This window comes from Geotrypetes seraphini, chromosome 4 (assembly GCF_902459505.1).
Source record: "Geotrypetes seraphini chromosome 4, aGeoSer1.1, whole genome shotgun sequence".
In the NCBI taxonomy this organism is placed as follows: Eukaryota; Metazoa; Chordata; class Amphibia; order Gymnophiona; family Dermophiidae; genus Geotrypetes; species Geotrypetes seraphini.
The window spans coordinates 3,954,063-3,971,606 of NC_047087.1; the positions used below are offsets into that span (position 1 = coordinate 3,954,063).

Genomic DNA, 17,544 nt, shown 5'->3' on the forward strand with positions numbered 1-17,544 from the left:
CACTGAGCAGCCTGCGATTCTGTAAATGGACATCCATATTAAAAGCACGCCGCCTATCACATTAGGCGCAACTTTTTCCAATGGGCATCTATGAAATTCTGGACACCTATTTTGTGAATCACACACAGCCTTTGGACGTCTAACTTTGATTTATTGCTTGTTAAAGTTGTTAATTGGGCTTATTATTCAATTTATTTAGACACCTAGTGGTTGGACGTCCACACTGTGTATGGATGCCTAACTTTAGGCAAAATACCTGGTAAAGATAGAATAAAACTATATTTGCCTGCTCAAAGGTCTCGTGAGAATATGAGTCGCATTAATGTTTCAAGAAAAATGTCTGACTTTATGCTTCCATCTTTAAGTTATCATAGTGGGTATTTTAGTGATATGATGCGGTCAACTCTTGAAAATTCTTAAAATGGTAAAGATGCTCTTTAATGGCTTCTCAACAATAACTTTTTCAAAGCCATGGTAGTACCAGAACCCACTGAATTCCTATGAGCTTTGGTGCATTTACCAGGGCAGCATCGTCCTAGAGTTTCGCTGCACCCAATAACTCTGTGCTACCAACAGGAGTGAAACTCCAAGGGGGAAGTATTGGCCCCGGATGGAAATCATAGACTGACCCAAAAAACAAAGGGGTCTGCATGAAATCGTCATAGCTCGTAGCTTATGAGCTGCAACATGACCTTCAAGCTCCAGTCCAGAGAAGATGCAGTCCACTAGCCAAGTGGAGATGGTTAAGCTTTTTAGCTGTATGATCAAGAACTATGGGCTCCTTTCACTAGCGGTTGTAGCACGCGCTAGACTCTAACGGCAGCATTGAGCTGGCGTTAGTTCTTGGCACGTAGTGCGGGGTTAGCGCACCTTAGTAAAAGGAGCCCTATGTCTTTGCAAAATATTAAGTGATTCATTTATATGTTTATTTTTACAGCTGATTTACCTCTGCTGCAGACTATATGTGGATGAAATATGGCTATGTTGTATTTTTAACTTGTATTTTCTTATGATTTGATCTTTTTAATGGCTCATTTGCTTTAGTTACTGATATTATACTAAAATCATACTTATGAATATATGTGTGTGTGTATAAGATCTTTATTGCAAATTGTGTTCTGATCGAGTGTTCAAGAAAAGATTGGAAGTCTACAGAGTTCCATTTATTCCTCAGACTCTGACTCTTCTTGGCTGATTTGGAAGTAACGCAGCTCATAAGTCTCCTTGTCAGCTGCCAGTCACGAAGATTATTCTTTTTGAGGTATTCCAGGTACCTTTTAGAAAACTGCTTCTCAGACATCACTGTGACCTTGTGCCCAGATTTCCTGTTTTTCCGTTGACTTTGACCTTCTCCTTCAGAAACTGCTCAAAATTTCCAGAGTCAAATATTCCATCTTCTACAGGATGAGTAAGGTCAAGAACAAATTTCCAGGATCTTTTAGATTTTTTTATCTTTCTGCAACGCCATCTTCACCCTGCAGCCAAATAGCCCATCCAGTCTGCCCATCCGCAGTAACCGCGTGCCTATCCCATGCTTTCTTGAAATCAGACACAGTCTCTGTCTCCACCACCTGTTCCACGCATCTACCACCCTTTCTGTCCAAATGTTTGTCCAATCCTGATGCTCTATTTAGCTCTAGTCTAGACCCAAACCCAAACCCAGACAGCCTGAAAGATTTTTAAAAGATTAAGTCCATTTTTTGCAGTGCAAATAAGCATTTTCTTCTACTGCCTCTCAGAGTCCTGTCTACACACTCTTGATGCTTTTTATGACTCCCAGGAGGGTTTGAGAGCATCTCAGAGCTTAATTTGTGCTGGAACTGAGTTTCAGGCTATTCCCCCAGAAATTGAGCCCTGGAGCCTCTTACCAGTTAAAATGCTGTCAGACAGTCACAGATAACGGACCTCTCAGATTGGCATGGTTGAGGGATACCTCAGAGACTGGCTATTCAAAAATGCCTCTAGTTCTTCCCAACACACAAACTATTAAGGGTCCCCTGATAGTGAGCTGTTCATAATTACAGACAGTAAATTCACATAACAAAAAGTAATTGGGAGACTGCACTCAGTTATATTAAAACTCCCCTTTACTGTAGTTACAAAAATGCAAACCACAACAAAAAAACCAGCTAAAGCAATAAGACACATGGGGGTAATTTTCAAAAGGTCACTTATTTGAGGGGGTTGGGTTCAATTAGGTGCATCCAAAAATGAGCCCAGATACAGTACTATAAAATGCATGCCGGCAATTCAGCAGTGCGGATGGTGGGTGTGAGCACTGCACCCAACGGTTCATAGACAGTAATGCGGAAGGCAAAGGCGCGCGCCGACAACTGAGCGCAAGACAGAGGCGCGTGCCGAAGAAAAAGACTGTTTTTAGGGGCTGCGACGGGGGGTTTTGTTGGGGAGCCCCCCCCACTTTACTTAATACATATCGTGGCGGCATTTTGGGGGGTTGTAACCCCCCACATTTTAGTGAAAGCGTAACTTTTTCCCTAAAAACAGGGAAAAAGTTAAGTTTTCAGTAAAATGTGGGGGTTACAAACCCCCCACAACACGGCGCGATCTGTATTAAGTAAAGTGGGGGGGGTTCCCCCCCACACCCCCCGTCATAGCCCCTAAAAACAGTCTTTTTCTTCGGTGCGCGCCTCTACACTGCGCTCAGTTGTCTGCTCGCGCCTTTGTCCCGGCGCGCTTTTGACCTGACACCGCACCCAACTGTGGCAACTCACAAATGCATACAATGACATCACAGGCACAGGGACTGAACCCTAAAAAAAGATGGCAACCATTTGGAAACAGAATGCTGGGCGTGATGGACCTTCGGTCTGTCCCAGTACGGCTAGTCTTATGTGATTTGAGTACAGGACAATGAAGCCATTGTGACATCACTGCTGAGGTTGGTGGAAGGAGGCATTATGACATCACAATCTCAGCTCTGGAATGTTGATTCTCTTTGGGTTTCTGCCAGGTACTTGGGACCTGGGTTGGCATCTTTTGGGAACAGGATACTAGGCTTGATGGACCTCCTGCCTTCCCCCATATGGCAATTCTTATGTTCTTACATGTGGGATTCCCAAACTGCCAGGATCATGCCTCTAGGTAGAGAGTTGCAGGGGACAAACATGAGACTGGCAAACCTAAAAGGGTTGGAGGGGAAGTTGGCGTCTAGGAAAAGAATACATTTTGCAGAACTACTTGCCCAAACTGACTGTCTCGTCTGGAATAGTGCTCCAGACAGTAGTGGGAAGTGAGGTACCGTATATATTGAGGACCAATTAGCCGCTTTGCAAATGTTCTCCAAAGGAGTAGAGCAAAAATAATGTAACAGTTTATCGTATACCGCAATTACCTCGCAGTTCAACGTGGTTAACAAGCAAAAGAAAAACTGAATAAACTCGGCAAAGCACGGACATACACAATACACAACAATAAAGCATCCATATATATAAGATGGAAAGAATAATTGCTATTCAAAAAGGGAATTATAATAATTTTAAGAAGATTTGGGGGCCAATGACAACTTATTGCAATGATTAGACACCTTTTTTTTTTACATTGAAAGCATAATTATAATTATGGGAAGGGGGTATATAGTTATAATATAGGTTTAATCAATATTTTTGAGTATAGCATATGTATGTTAAATTTTGATTATAATATTTGTGAAAAGGGTGGGTGGGGGAGAGGGAAAATTTATGTATTTAGATGATAATAGAAAGAATTTCAAGTGATGTGTATGATTAATTTGATGTAAAATTGTATACTTGATGAAAGATGAATAAAGAATTGGAAAAAAAAACCCCAACAACAATAAAGCATCATAACAGCAATTTTTTAAACATAAGTTTTCGACCTATTTGAAAGAGATATAAGAACAGGAATCGTTAATCGTGACAGATGATTGAGCAGCTTCGAAAGCAAGTACACGTTCCATGACAGCCAGATAACCGGATAAGCAAAAGAATTCACTGACTTTGTAGGATAACAGCACAGAAAAATCAAAATGGGCTACAAAATAGCCAAGGACCTCCCCTCCCACATCCAAAACCTCTTCTGGGCATTACTGGGTCAGACCAATGGTCCATCAAGCCCAGTAGCCCGTTTTCATGGTGGCCAATCCAGGTCCCTAGTACCTGGCCAAAACCCAATACGTAGCAACATTCCATGCTACCAATACAGGGCAAGCAGTGGCTTCCCCCATGTCTTTCTCAATAACAACTATGGACTTTTCCTCCAGGAAATTGTCCAAATGATTCTTAAAACCAGCTATGCTATCTGCTCTTACCACAACCTCTGGCATTGCGTTTCAGAGCTTAATTATTCTCTAAGTGAAAAAAAATTTCCTCCTATTGGTTTTAAAAGTATTTCCCTGTAACTTCATCGAGTGTCCCCTAGCCTTTGTAATTTTTGATGGAGCGAAAAAACGATCCACTTGTCGCCGTTCTACTCCACTCAGGATTTTGTAGACTTCAATCATATCTCACCTCAGCCGTCTCTTTTCCAAGCTGAAGAGCCCTAACTGTTTTAGTCTTTCCTCATACGAGAGGAGTTCCATCCCCTTTACCATCTTGGTCGCTCTTCTTTGAACCTTATCTAGCGCCACTATATCTTTCTTGAGACAAGGAGACCAGAATTGAATGCAATCTTCCAGATTTTCTGAATTGGGCCCCAGCATATCTAACACAAGCTTAGCCTTTGCTGTATCTGGTGGGGATCACCATACACCACCAGCTAAGGACCTCCTCCAAAGGCAGCCAGAGCTCCTTTCTACCAAGCTCTGCAGTCAGCAGCAAGATCTTTGAGCCACTAACAACTAGACCTGTGGGGTGCTGGTATCAATGTGTCAAGGAGTGTTGCTGCTTGGTAAAAGGGATTTTTGGACACCTTCAGAGGAGATCTTCAGACCTTGGAGATCCTCATTAACTAAAGTGTTTATATTTTGAGTTGAGAGGTGCTGGAGGATGAATGGAGAGTGGGGGGAGATAGAGAGAAAATTTTGTGCCCACCCAAAATTGGTTGTCTGTCTACAGCATTGGCCTCAACTAAGGGCTCTGCTGATCAGATCTGATTTGCTGGATTTACCTAAGGAACGGTTAAAAGAGCTAAAAACTGTTTAAATATACTGTATATAACATTTGCACATCCTGGCTACATTCTTTTCTTTATTTCTTTTGTCTCCTTCAGGTATTCATACTGTAAACATTTACTGCCTGCAAAAGAAAACTTGGAATGTTCTAACCCAAAGCAGCTGTTAGTTTTGGTCTTTCGATGTTTTTCGGCTTTCTGCCTTTTAGCTGCTCCCTGATTCACCCTTCCTGCAGGGGGAAGAGAAAGCAGAGTCAAAGTAGCTTTTTGGACCGTTCATTAGAATGGCTTTGCTGCATAGCAGAGGTGAAACAGGTGACTCCAGACCCAAGACCTCTCTCCAGCAGGCACACTGAAATGTAATGCCACCCAGAAGCGCTCCAAGATTTCCTGACCCACTTTTGTCAATACAAGCTACAAAAAGGTCCAGCTATCATTGTTCTATCTCCACTAAGAGCCTGTAAGCAAAAGGAAAGCAGAAGCTTCTATTCTATTCTATTCAGCCTTTACCTAATTAGTTCAAGGATGGATTTTAAAAAATGAAAGAAAACCAGGCCGATTTGTCTAGGAATTACAAAGAACACAAACTTGCAATAGTTAGAACCCAGTTAAAATCAATCATGATGAAAACAAAAATGATTTTAAAAGATTCCTAAACCAGAAATAATGCCCACAGATACACAATTTCAAATCTAAACAGCTGAAAGCGAATAGACAACAAAAATTGTCTGATAGATTTCACTTTCTTTCTGCTTTGATAGGATAAATATTGAATGTGACCCATTTCCTTGAAAGACCAGTCCAAATAGTGAGGTATTTTCAGCTGATGTTTCTGGAGTATAAATCTAAAAAGTCTTAGGTGTCAAATTGCTTTGAAAATGAAAAAAAAACATAAAATGGTAATTGTATTTCTTTGGTGCCTCTAAAAGGAGACATGGAGTAGCAACCTAATGGTTCAATTCCCACAGCAGCTCCTTGGGACTTTGGGCAAGTCACTTAACACTTCATTGGCCCAGGTACAAACCAGATCTTATTAAGTGTTGATAAAACAACAGCTTATTGGTATATTTCTTCAATTTTCTATCCTGTTCTCCCAAGGGAGCTCAGAACGGTTTACATGAATTTATTCAGGTACTTTAGCATTTTTCCCTCACAATCTATCTAATGTACCTGGGACAATGGGGGGATTAAGTGACTTGCCCAGGGTCACAAGGAGCAGCGTGGGTTTGAACCCACAACCTCAGGGTGGTGAGACTCTTCTGGTAATTTTAAGCCATGCCATTCTATTGATTTGTTTGACCATGATTTCCCAACTGTGGCATCCTTTTGCTATCTGGGGTGATTATAGATGAGAAGTTATCTTTTTCGGCCCATGTTGCTATGACAGTGCACACTGGGTATATGTTGTTGTGGTGTGTGATAAGCAACATGTTTATAGCATGTTTGAATTAGGGAAATGCACTTTTGGTAGGTTTGTCTTTTGGGGATTTGTGGAATCTCCAAATTTTACAAAATTCTGCTTTAAGATCTTTTGGTGGACTTGATAGATTCCATCATGTAACACCATTATTTATTTAATATCGTTGGTTGCCTTTCCATTTTAGGATACAGTTTAAGATCTTACTTTATTTTTTAAAGTGATGCAGCTACAAAAACACTCCAGAAGAGAAAGAAAGCCAAGAAATCAGGAACAGAACAAAGAAGCAAGCAAAATTTACCAGTAATAGAGAAAAAGTATCACAAATGTGTTTCAATGTCAAGTTTGGCAAGACAAAGTACGATATCTCAATGATATTTGTCAGAAAATGGAATCTGAAAAAACAAATTAGTATTATCAGAATATTAAGAGACTGGCAGAAAGTCCAGCCTTGTTTGGAGATGCTTAAAGACGCCAATGGAATAATATTGAATAATCCAGAAAACATTAAAAAGAGATGAAAAGAATATACAGAAAATGTATACATGATAACATTGAGGAAATTTAACTGGAATCTGACACCAAAGAAGAACCAGATATTTTAAAAGAAGAAGACATAGCAGCGATTAAAGCTTTATCAAAAAACAAGTCACTTGGTATCGACGGTATTCCAATTGAATTAATCAAAGGCTCAGAAGGTGCTATTGTGGCCCTCACTCGACTGTGTCAACAGATTTGGAAGGAGTAAACATGGCCAGCCGATTAGAGAAGATCAGTGTTCATACCTATACCGAAGAAAGGTGACGCCAAACAACTACAGAACAATTGCATTAATTCCACCTACCATCAAAATATTGCAGAAAATAATGCTACAAAGGCTGCAGTCATAAGTTCAGCAAGAACTACCAGAAGTTCAGGCCGGTTTCTGAAAAGGTCAAGGAACAAGAGACATTATTGCCAATGTTAGATGGACATTGGAGAAGAGCAAAGAATGCCAAAAAGCACAGTTACTTACCGTAACAGGTGTTATCCAGGGACAGCAGGCAGATATTCTTGACTGATGGGTGACGGCACCAACGAAGCCCCGGTATGGACAATTTTAGAGTGATTGCACTCTAAGAACTTGGAAAGTTCTAGTAGGCCGCACCGTGCACGCGCGAGTGCCTTCCCGCCCAACAGAGGCGCGCGGTCCCTAGTTAGGATAAGCCAGCTAAGAAGCCAACCCGGGGAGGTGGGTGGGATGCAAGAATATCTGCCTGCTGTCCCTGGATAAAACCTATTACGGTAAGTAACTGTGCTTTATCCCAGGACAAGCAGGCAGCATATTCTTGACTGATGGGTGACCTCCAAGCTAACAAAAAGAGGGATGGAGGGAAGGTTGGCCATTAGGAAAACAAATTTTGCAAAACAGATTGGCCGAAGTGTCCATCCCATCTGGAAAAAGCATCCAGACAATAATGAGATGTAAAAGTATGAACTGAGGACCAAGTAGCAGCCTTGCAGATTTCCTCAATAGGAGTTGAACGGAGGAAAGCTACAGATGCTGCCATAGCTCGAACTCTATGGGCCATGACCGAACCTTCCAGTGTCAGTCCGGACTGAGCATAACAGAATGAAATGCACGCTGCGAGTCAATTTGACAGCGTACGTTTAGAAACAGGACGTCCCAATTTATTCGGATCAAAGGACAAAAAGAGTTGGGGTGATGATCTGTGGGGCTTAGTACGGTCTAAATAGTAAGCCAAAGCCCGCTTACAGTCCAAAGTATGCAGAGCCTGTTCTCCAGAATGAGAGTGAGGTTTCGGAAAGAAGACAGGCAGAACAATAGATTGGTTGAGATGGAATTCAGAGACAACCTTAGGGAGAAACTTTGGATGTGTACGCAGAACCACCTTGTCATGATGAAAGACTGTAAAAGGTGGATCAGCAACTAGTGCATGGATCTCACTGACCCTCCTGGCAGAGGTAAGAGCAATAAGGAAAAGTACCTTCCAAGTGAGAAACTTGAAAGAAGCGGTAGCCAAAGGTTCAAATGGAGGCTTCATTAAGGCGGAAAGAACCACACTGAGATCCCAGATTACAGGAGGGGCTTTGAGAGGTGGTTTCACATTGAAAAGACCCCGCATGAATCTGGACACCAAAGGATGAGCCGAGAGAAGTTTTCCATGAACTGGCTCATGAAAAGCAGCAATAGCACTGAAGTGGACTCTGATGGAAGTAGACTTGAGGCCAGAGTCAGACAAAGAAAGAAGATAATCCAACAAGGTCTCCACTGCAAGGGAAGTGGGATCATGATGATGAAGAAGACACCAGGAAGAAAACCGTGTCCACTTATGATGGTAACATTGCAGAGTGGCCGGTTTCCTGGAGGCATCCAGAATTGAACGAACAGGCTAAGACAAAAACGTATCATGAGAAGTCAGCCCGAGAGATACCAAGCTGTCAGGTGCAGAGACTGGAGGTTGGGATGCAGAAGGGTCTCCTGATGCTGTGTAAGCAGAAAAGGAAACAAAGGAAGAAGAATAGGCTCCCTGGAACTGAGTTGAAGTAGAAGGGAGAACCAATGTTGCCTGGGCCATCGTGGAGCGATGAGAATCATGGTGGCCTGTTCCCTCTTGAGCTTGAACAAGGTTCACAACATGAGAGGTAGCGGAGGGAAAGCATAAAGGAACAGATTGGACCAATCCAGGAGAAATGCATCCGCTACCAGACGGTGAGCAGAGTAGAGTCTGGAGCAGAAGAGGGGCAGCTGGTGATTGTGAGGAGCTGCAAAGAGGTCTATCTGAGGAGTGCCCCACTGAGCGAAGATGGACTGTAGAGTTAAAGGATCGAGAGTCCACTCGTGAGGCTTTAGAATTCTGCTGAGTTTGTCCGCTAAGGAATACTGTTCTCCCTGAATGTAGACAGCTTTCAGGAATAACTGGTGATCTGTGAAGCCCAAATCTTCTGGGCTTCCTGGCACAAGAGGCGAGAGCCTGTCCCACCCTGCTTGTTGATGTAGTACATCGCAACTTGATTGTCTGTGCATAGCAGGAGGACTTGAGGAAAGAGAAGATGTTGGAAGGCCTTGAGGTCATAAAACATCGCTCTGAGTTCTAGGAAATTGATGTGATGCTTCATTTCCTGGGCTGTCCAAAGTCCTTGAGTTTGGAACTCGTTCAAATGAGCCCCCCAGGCATAAGGGGAGGCGTCGGTGGTGATGACAAGTTGATGAGGAGGTAGATGGAATAGAAGACCTCTGGAGAGATTTGAGGACATCAACCACCATTGTAGAGACTGACGAAGAGATGATGTCACAGATATGTGTCGAGAGCAAGGATCCGTTGCTTGGGACCACTGGGTAGCTAGGGTCCACTGAGGAGTGCGCAGGTGAAGACGTGCGAAGGGTGTGACATGAACTGTGGAGGCCATGTGACCCAAGAGTATCATCATTTGTTTGGCAGAGATGGAACATTGAGGAAGCACCTGCTGACATAGAGATTGAAGAGTTTGAAGACGGTTGGACGGTAGGAACGCTTTCATGAGGACTGTGTCCAGCACCGCTCCAATGAATTGAAGTCTCTGAGTGGGGATGAGATGAGATTTGGGTAGATTGATCTCGAACCCCAGAAGTTGAAGAAACAGGTTTGGTTGGTGGCTAGGAGCACTGTCTGAGAAGAATTGGCTTTGATCAACCAGTCGTCCAGGTAAGGAAAGACCTGAAGGTGGTGAGAGCGTGGAAAGGCAGCCACCACAATCAGACATTTGGTGAACACTCTTGGAGAGGAGGCAAGGCCGAAGGGCAGCACCTTGTATTGGTAATGACAATGATTGATCATGAAGCGGAGGTACTGTCTGGAGGCCAGATTGACCGGTATGTGAGTATATGCCTCTTTGAGATCGAGGGAGCATAGCCAGTCGCCTTGATTGAGAAGAGGGTAAAGAGTGGCCAGAGAAAGCATCCTGAATTTTTCTTTGACCAAGCATTTGTTGAGATCACGAAGATCTAGGATGGGTCTGAGATCTCCTGTTTTTTTGGGGACTAGAAAATAACGGGAGTAAAATCCCTGCCCCTTTTGATCTAGAGGAACTTCCTCTATGGCGTTCAGAAGGAGGAGGGATTGAACCTCTTGAAGAAGGAGGGAAGACTGAGGAGTGTTCAAAGCAGACTCTTTTGGCAGACTTTGGATAGGAAGAGTCTGAAAGTTGAGAGAATAGCTGTGGCGGATGATGTTGAGGACCCACTGATCCGAGGTGATGATTTCCCAATGGCTTATGTAAAAAGCAAGGCGTCCTCCTATGGGTCGTGGAAGATGGGCAGATGGTACAACACTGGCTATGCCCTGGAGAACCAAGTCAAAAGGGTTGGGTAGACTTTTGTGGAGGAGGAGGCTTCACCTGTTGTTGTTGTGCTGGCCTAGGGGTTTGCCTTTGTTGTTGTCGCTGACGCCTAGGCTGTTGAGGAGCCGGTGGCAAAGGACGAGCCACATAGCGGCGTTGGTAGGCCGATTGCTGCCGAAAAGGCCGAGCTGGTGGGGTCTTCTTTTTTGTTTTGAGGAGAGTATCCCACCTAGTCTCATGGGCAGAGAGCTTTTGGGTAGTGGAGTCCATGGATTCTCCAAAGAGCTCATCACCTAGGCAAGACGCATTAGCCAGTCGATCTTGATGGTTGACATCAAGTTCTAAGACCCTGAGCCATGCCAGACGACACATGGCCACCGACATGGCCGTGGCTCGAGAAGTCAGCTCAAATGTGTCGTAGATCGACCGGACCATGAATTTGCGAAGTTGTAGAAGAGATGAAGAAGTTTGGCGAAAGGCAGATCTCTTGCGATCAGGGAGGTACTTTTCAAAAGCAGTCAGATTTTGTATGAGATGCTTTAGATAGAACGAGAAATGAAAAGCATAATTCCCTGACCTATTAGCCAACATCGCATTCTGATACAACCTCTTGCCAAATTTATCCATGGCCTTACCTTCTCTGCCAGGAGGGACTGAGGCGTACACACTAGCTCCCGTGGATTTCTCTAAAGTGGATTCCACCAAGAAAGACTCATGTGGAAGTTGTGGTTTGTCAAAGCCAGGAATGGGGATGACTTTATATAAGGAGTCCAGTTTACGAGGGGCTCCTGGGATGGTTAAAGGCGTCTCCAGATTCTTGTAAAAAGTCTCTCTCAAGATATCATGGAGAGGCAATTTCAGAAATTCCCTTGGAGGCTGGTCAAAATCCAGTGCATCAAGAAACGCTTTGGATTTTTTGGACTCAGCCTCCAAGGGAATAGAGAGAGAGTCACACATCTCTTTCAGAAATGAGGTGAAAGAGGTTGCATCTGGTTTAGAGGATGGATCTAAAGCAGAAGGATCCTCGTCACCAGATGAACATTCCCCCTCAGAGAGAAGAGGCTCTTCGGAGTCACCCCACAGATCAGGATCCCTAACTTGGAAGCTGCGGTCTCGGGACTCCGGTGTGGAGGGTTCCAGGTGTCGAGTTTTGTGTGTCGACTTACCCGACCTCTGGGAAACGGAACCGGGAGATGTTAAGGTCTGTGTCGGTACCGAAGTTTGCACAGCCTGATGTAAAGACCGCGGTTCCGGTGCTAAGATCGGCACGGATAGAAACATAGAAACATAGAAACATAGAAATTGACGGCAGAAAAGGGCCATAGCCCATCGAGTCTGCCCATACCAATGACCCACTCCCTGATTCTTACTCTCCTAGAGATCCCACATGAATATCCCATTTTCTCTTGAAATCTAGCACGCTGCTGGCCTCAATCACCCGCTGAGGCAGCTCGTTCCAATGATCGACCACCCTTTCGGTGAAAAAGTACTTCCTAGCATCACCCTGAAATTTCCCTCCTCTGATTTTCAGCGAGTGTCCTCTGGTTACCGAGGGCCCTGTAAGACTGAAGATGTCATCTTTCACCTCTATACGTCCAGTAATATACTTAAAGGTCTCAATCATGTCCCCTCTCTCTCTTCGCTCATCCAGTGAGTACATCCGCAGTTTTTTTAACCTTTCTTCATACGTGAGATCCCTGAGCCCCAAGACCATCCTGGTAGCCATTCGCTGAACCGACTCAATTCTCAACACATCTTTTCGGTAGTGTGGTCTCCAGAATTGAACACAATACTCGAGATGAGGTCTCACCATGGATCTGTACAGTGGCATTATGACTTCAGGTTTTCTGCTAACAAAGCCCCTACGGATACAGCCTATCATTTGTCTTGCCTTGGACGAAGCCTTCTCTACTTGATTGGCAGCCTTCATGTCGTCGCTAATGATCACTCCTAAATCACGTTCCACCGTGGTCCTGGACAAGGTTTCACCATTTAGTGTGTAAGTTCTGTGTGGATTTTTTTTTGCCTAGGTGCATTACTTTACATTTTTTAGCATTGAAGCCTAGCTGCCAAGTTGATGACCACTGTTCAAGCTGTTTAAGGTCCTGCGTCATAAAGTCAGGCACACTGCTTTTGCCAACTATGTTGCATAGTTTGGCATCGTCGGCAAACAGTGATACTTTTCCTCTAAGTCCTAGGGTCAAATCTCCTATGAATAAATTGAATAGAATCGGCCCTAAGACGGAGCCCTGAGGAACTCCACTCATCACTGCTGACATTTCGGAGGGGGTACCGTTTACCATCACCCTTTGAAGCCTACCATCTAGCCAATCCCTTACCCATGTAGTGAATGTATCCCCTAATCCCATCGATTTTAGTTTGTTCAACAGCCTGCGGTGTGGGACGCTATCAAAAGCTTTGCTGAAATCCAAATATATCACGTCAAGGGACTCTCCGGCATCCAGATGACTGGTCACCCAATCAAAGAAGTCAATCAGATTAGATTGGCAGGACCTTCCCCTGGTAAATCCGTGTTGATGTGGATCACGTAAATTTTCTTCGTCTAGAATTTTGTCAAGTTCCTGTTTGATCAGTGTTTCCATGAGTTTGCACACTATGGATGTAAGACTCACCGGTCTATAATTTTCTGTCTCTGTTCTGCAGCCCTTTTTGTGGAGTGGAATTACGTTAGCTGTTTTCCAGTCTAGGGGTACTTTTCCCGTGCGCATGGAAAGATTGAAAAGTACGGATAGTGGTTCAGCCAGAATTTCACTCAGCTCTCTGAGTACCCTGGGGTGTAGATTGTCTGGCCCCATGGCTTTGTCTACTTTGAGTCTTGAAAGTTCGTGGTAGACGCTACTAGGTGTAAACTCGTAATCACGAAACAGGTCATTTTGGCTGTCTCTTATTTGTAGTTGTGGACCATTTCCCGGTGCTTCACAGGTGAATACTGAGCAGAAGTATTCGTTTAGCAGTTCTGCCTTGGTAGTATCAGATTCTGCGTAGTTTCCATCTGATTGCCTAAGGCGTTCTATTCCATTTTTGTTTCTCTTCCTGTCGCTAATGTACCTAAAGAAGGATTTGTCCCCTTTTTTAATGTTCTGTGCTAGATCTTCCTCTGTTTGAAGTTTGGCTTCCCTGACTGCCTTTTTGACAGCCTTGATGAAGCAGAATGTACCGGTACTGACAAAGTGGATGCCGATAAAAGGGGCTGCTCCACTGTCGGTACCGGTGGCTCGGACCGGACCAGGACTGGAAGGCTCGGTTTCAAAAGTGCGGGAAGGAGCTGTTGTAACTGCTCCTTGAGTTGCACCTGCAGGACGGCAGCAATTCGCTCGTCCAGCGAAGGCACCAGTACCGCTTTTTTCTTCTGCGGTACCTGCGGTGCCGCTCGACGCTCCAAAGAGGAGGAACCCGAGGTCGAGGGGCTCACCTCAATCGGTGCGGAGCGCTTCCGCGGGCGCCTCGAGGTCGGCAGGACTGGGCTCGCTGCTACTGAGACCGGAGGACGCTCCAGCGGGGAAGGCTTCTTAGCCGGCTTACCTGAAGGGTGCGACGCCGGCGCGGTGTCAACAAGGTGGGTGCCGACAGAGACGGGGCCGATGTCGGAGCCGGTGCCGCAGGATCAGACATATCGGCACCAAATAATAACCGTTGTTGGATCTGACGGTTTTTTTAAAGTTCTCTTTTGTAAAGTGGCACAGCGGGTGCAGGTGGAGGCCCGATGGTCAGGACCCAGGCACTGTAAGCACCAGTTGTGCGGGTCGGTAAGAGAAATGGGCCTCGCACACCGCTGGCACTTCTTAAACCCGGGTTGGGGGGGCATGAACGTGAAAATGGCTTCTGCCAAATCGAAGGCCGAGGCCTCGATGGTGGCAACAGGCCCCGCCGGGGCGAAACTGAAAGAAATGAAAAAACAAGGGTTTTTTTTGTTTGTTTTTTTTTTTAAATAAAGAAAAGAAGAAAGAAAATGAAAGAAATAGTATTTCCTCAAAGGTTTACGCGAGCGGGAAGCGATATCGAAAAAATCTTTCAACGGCCGTTGAAAGAGACGCGTCTTCTTAGCTCCACGGAAACTAAGAAACTGGGGACCGCTTGCCTCTGTCGGGTGGGAAGGCACTCGCGCGTGCGCGGTGCAGCCTACTAGAACTTTCCAAGTTCTTAGAGTGCAATCACTCTAAAATTGTCCGTACCGGGGCTCCGTCGGTGCCGTCACCCATCAGTAAAGAATATGCTGCCTGCTTGTCCTGGGATAAACCTCTATACCTTTGCTTCATCGACTACAGCAAAGATTTGACTGTGTGGATCACAATAAACTATGGAGAACTCTAGTGCAAATGGGAATACCCAAACACATAATTCCGTTGATAGAGAGCCTATATGAAAATCAAGAAGCTGCAGTGAGAATTGAAAAGGCAACACTGATTGGTTTCCAATAAAACATGGTCTTTAGACAAGGATGCATCTTGTCACCTTACCTATTACTAATACTACTACTAATCACTTATATAGCACTGAAAGGAGTACGCAGCACTATACATTTTGACATTTATAGACAGTCCCTGCTGGAAGAGCTTACAATCTAATCTGAGCAGACAGACATGACATAGAGGGTTGGGGATGCAGGACCCAAGGTTAGAGGAGTTAGAAGTCAAAAGCACTCTCGAAGAGGTGGGCTTTTAACTGGTCCTTGAACACTGTCAGAGACAGAGGCCGCCGTAGGGATTAAGGCAGCTTGTTTCAAGCATACGGCGCAGCAAGGTAGAAGGCACAGAGTCTGGAGTTGGCAGTTGAAGAGAAGGGCACAGATAGGAGGGACTTACCAGCTGAGCTGAACTCATGGGAGGGAACAAAGGGTAAGTGAAGAGAGATAGTGAGGGGCATTTGTAGGTCAGCAAGAGGAGTTTGAATTGTATTCAAAACAGATGGGAAGCCAATGAAGTGACTTTAAGAGAGGGGTAATGCGAGTATAGCGGCTCTCCCAGAATATGAGTCCTGCAGCTGAATTCTGGATGGCTTGGAAGGGAGCGAGATGGCTAAGCGCAAGGCATGAGAGTAGCGAGTTGCAGTGGTTTAAGTGCAAGGGGATGAGGGCTTGGATAAGTGTTTTGATAGTGTGCTTAGAGAGGAAGGATCGGATTTTGGTAATATTATAGAGGCAGAAGCGTCAGGTTTTAGCGATATATTGCACCTGGGTGGAAGGAGGGAGAGGAGTCAAAGATGACCCCGAGATTACGAGCAAATAAAACAGGAAGGATGAGAGTGTTGTCCACAGAGACAAAGAATGAGGGAAGTGGAGAGGTGGGTTCAGGTAGGAAGATAAGTAGCTCCGGTTTAGCCATATTCAGTTTTAGATGGTGGTGAGACATCCAAGCAGCAATGTCAGACAGGCAGGCTGAGACTTGGGTCTGGGTTTCAGTAGAAATATCTGGTACGAAGAGGTAGATCTGGAATCATTAGCATAGAGGTGATTTTGGAAGTCATGGGAGGAGATCAATGCTCCAAGTGAGCAGCTGTAGATTGAGAAAAGGAGTGGTCCCAGAACAGAGCCTTGAGGTACACCAATCGATAGGGGGATGACTATGTAGGAGGAGCCACTGTTGCATACACTGAAGGTGCGATGGGAGAGATAGGAAGAAAACCAGGAGAGAGCAGAACCCTGGAATCCTAGCAAGGACAGCGTATCAAGAAGAAGGCTGTGATCAATAATAATAATAGTTTATTTTTATATACCGCCAAACCATCAGCTCTTGGCGGTTTACACAATAGTAATTACAACAAGTAATTAAAATACAGATCCAAATAATAATGTCTTATAAAAGAAAGTAACACAATTCTATAAAAAATACTAACAAAATGCGACCCTAACTTATTCAAAGTAAAATATGCACAATATAAATTATCTATATATATAAAATCGGAGGTATGTATGTGTGTGTGTATGTATGTGTGTGTGTGTGTATGTGCCGCGGTCACGCAAAAACGGCTTGACCGATTTGAACGAAACTTGGTATGCAGATCCCTCACTACCTGGGGTGATATGTTCTGGGGGTCTCGCGGCCCACCTGCATACGTGGGCGGAGCTACAAACGGAACATCAGATTTCACCCATTCATGTCAATGGAAAAAATGTAAAAAGCTGCCATTCTCACAGTAATTCAAACTACCTGGGGTGATATGTTCTGGGGGTCTCTCGGCCCACCTGCACACGTGGGCGGAGCTACAAACAGAAAATCAGATTTCACCCATTCATGTCAATGGAAAAAAGTAAAAAGCTGCCATTCTCACAGTACTTCAAAAATGGCTTGACCGATTTGAACGAAACTTTGTATGCAGATCCCTCACTACCAGGGGTCATATGTTCTGGGGGTCTCGCTGCCCACCTGCACACGTGGGCGGAGCTACAAACAGAAAATCAGATTTCACCCATTCATGTCAATGGAAAAAAAGTAAAAAGCTGCCATTCTCACAGTACTTCAAAAATGGCTTGACCGATTTGAACGAAACTTTGTATGCAGATCCCTCACTACCAGGGGTCATATGTTCTGGGGGTCTCGCTGCCCACCTGCACACGTGGGCGGAGCTACAAACAGAAAATCAGATTTCACCCATTCATGTCAATGGAAAAAATGTAAACAGCTGCCATTCTCACAGTAAATCATAACCGGCTTGACCGATTTGAACGAAACTTGGTATGCAGATCCCTCACTACCTGGGGT

The 17,544-nt window shown here is 44.6% G+C and overlaps 1 pseudogene; it reads right to left on the bottom strand.

Annotated features, from left to right (window-relative positions):
• Window positions 1-1,163: 1,163 nt before the first annotated feature.
• On the bottom strand, window positions 1,164-10,974 carry LOC117359093 (annotated as a pseudogene).
• Between the last annotated feature and the right edge of the window lie 6,570 nt (window positions 10,975-17,544).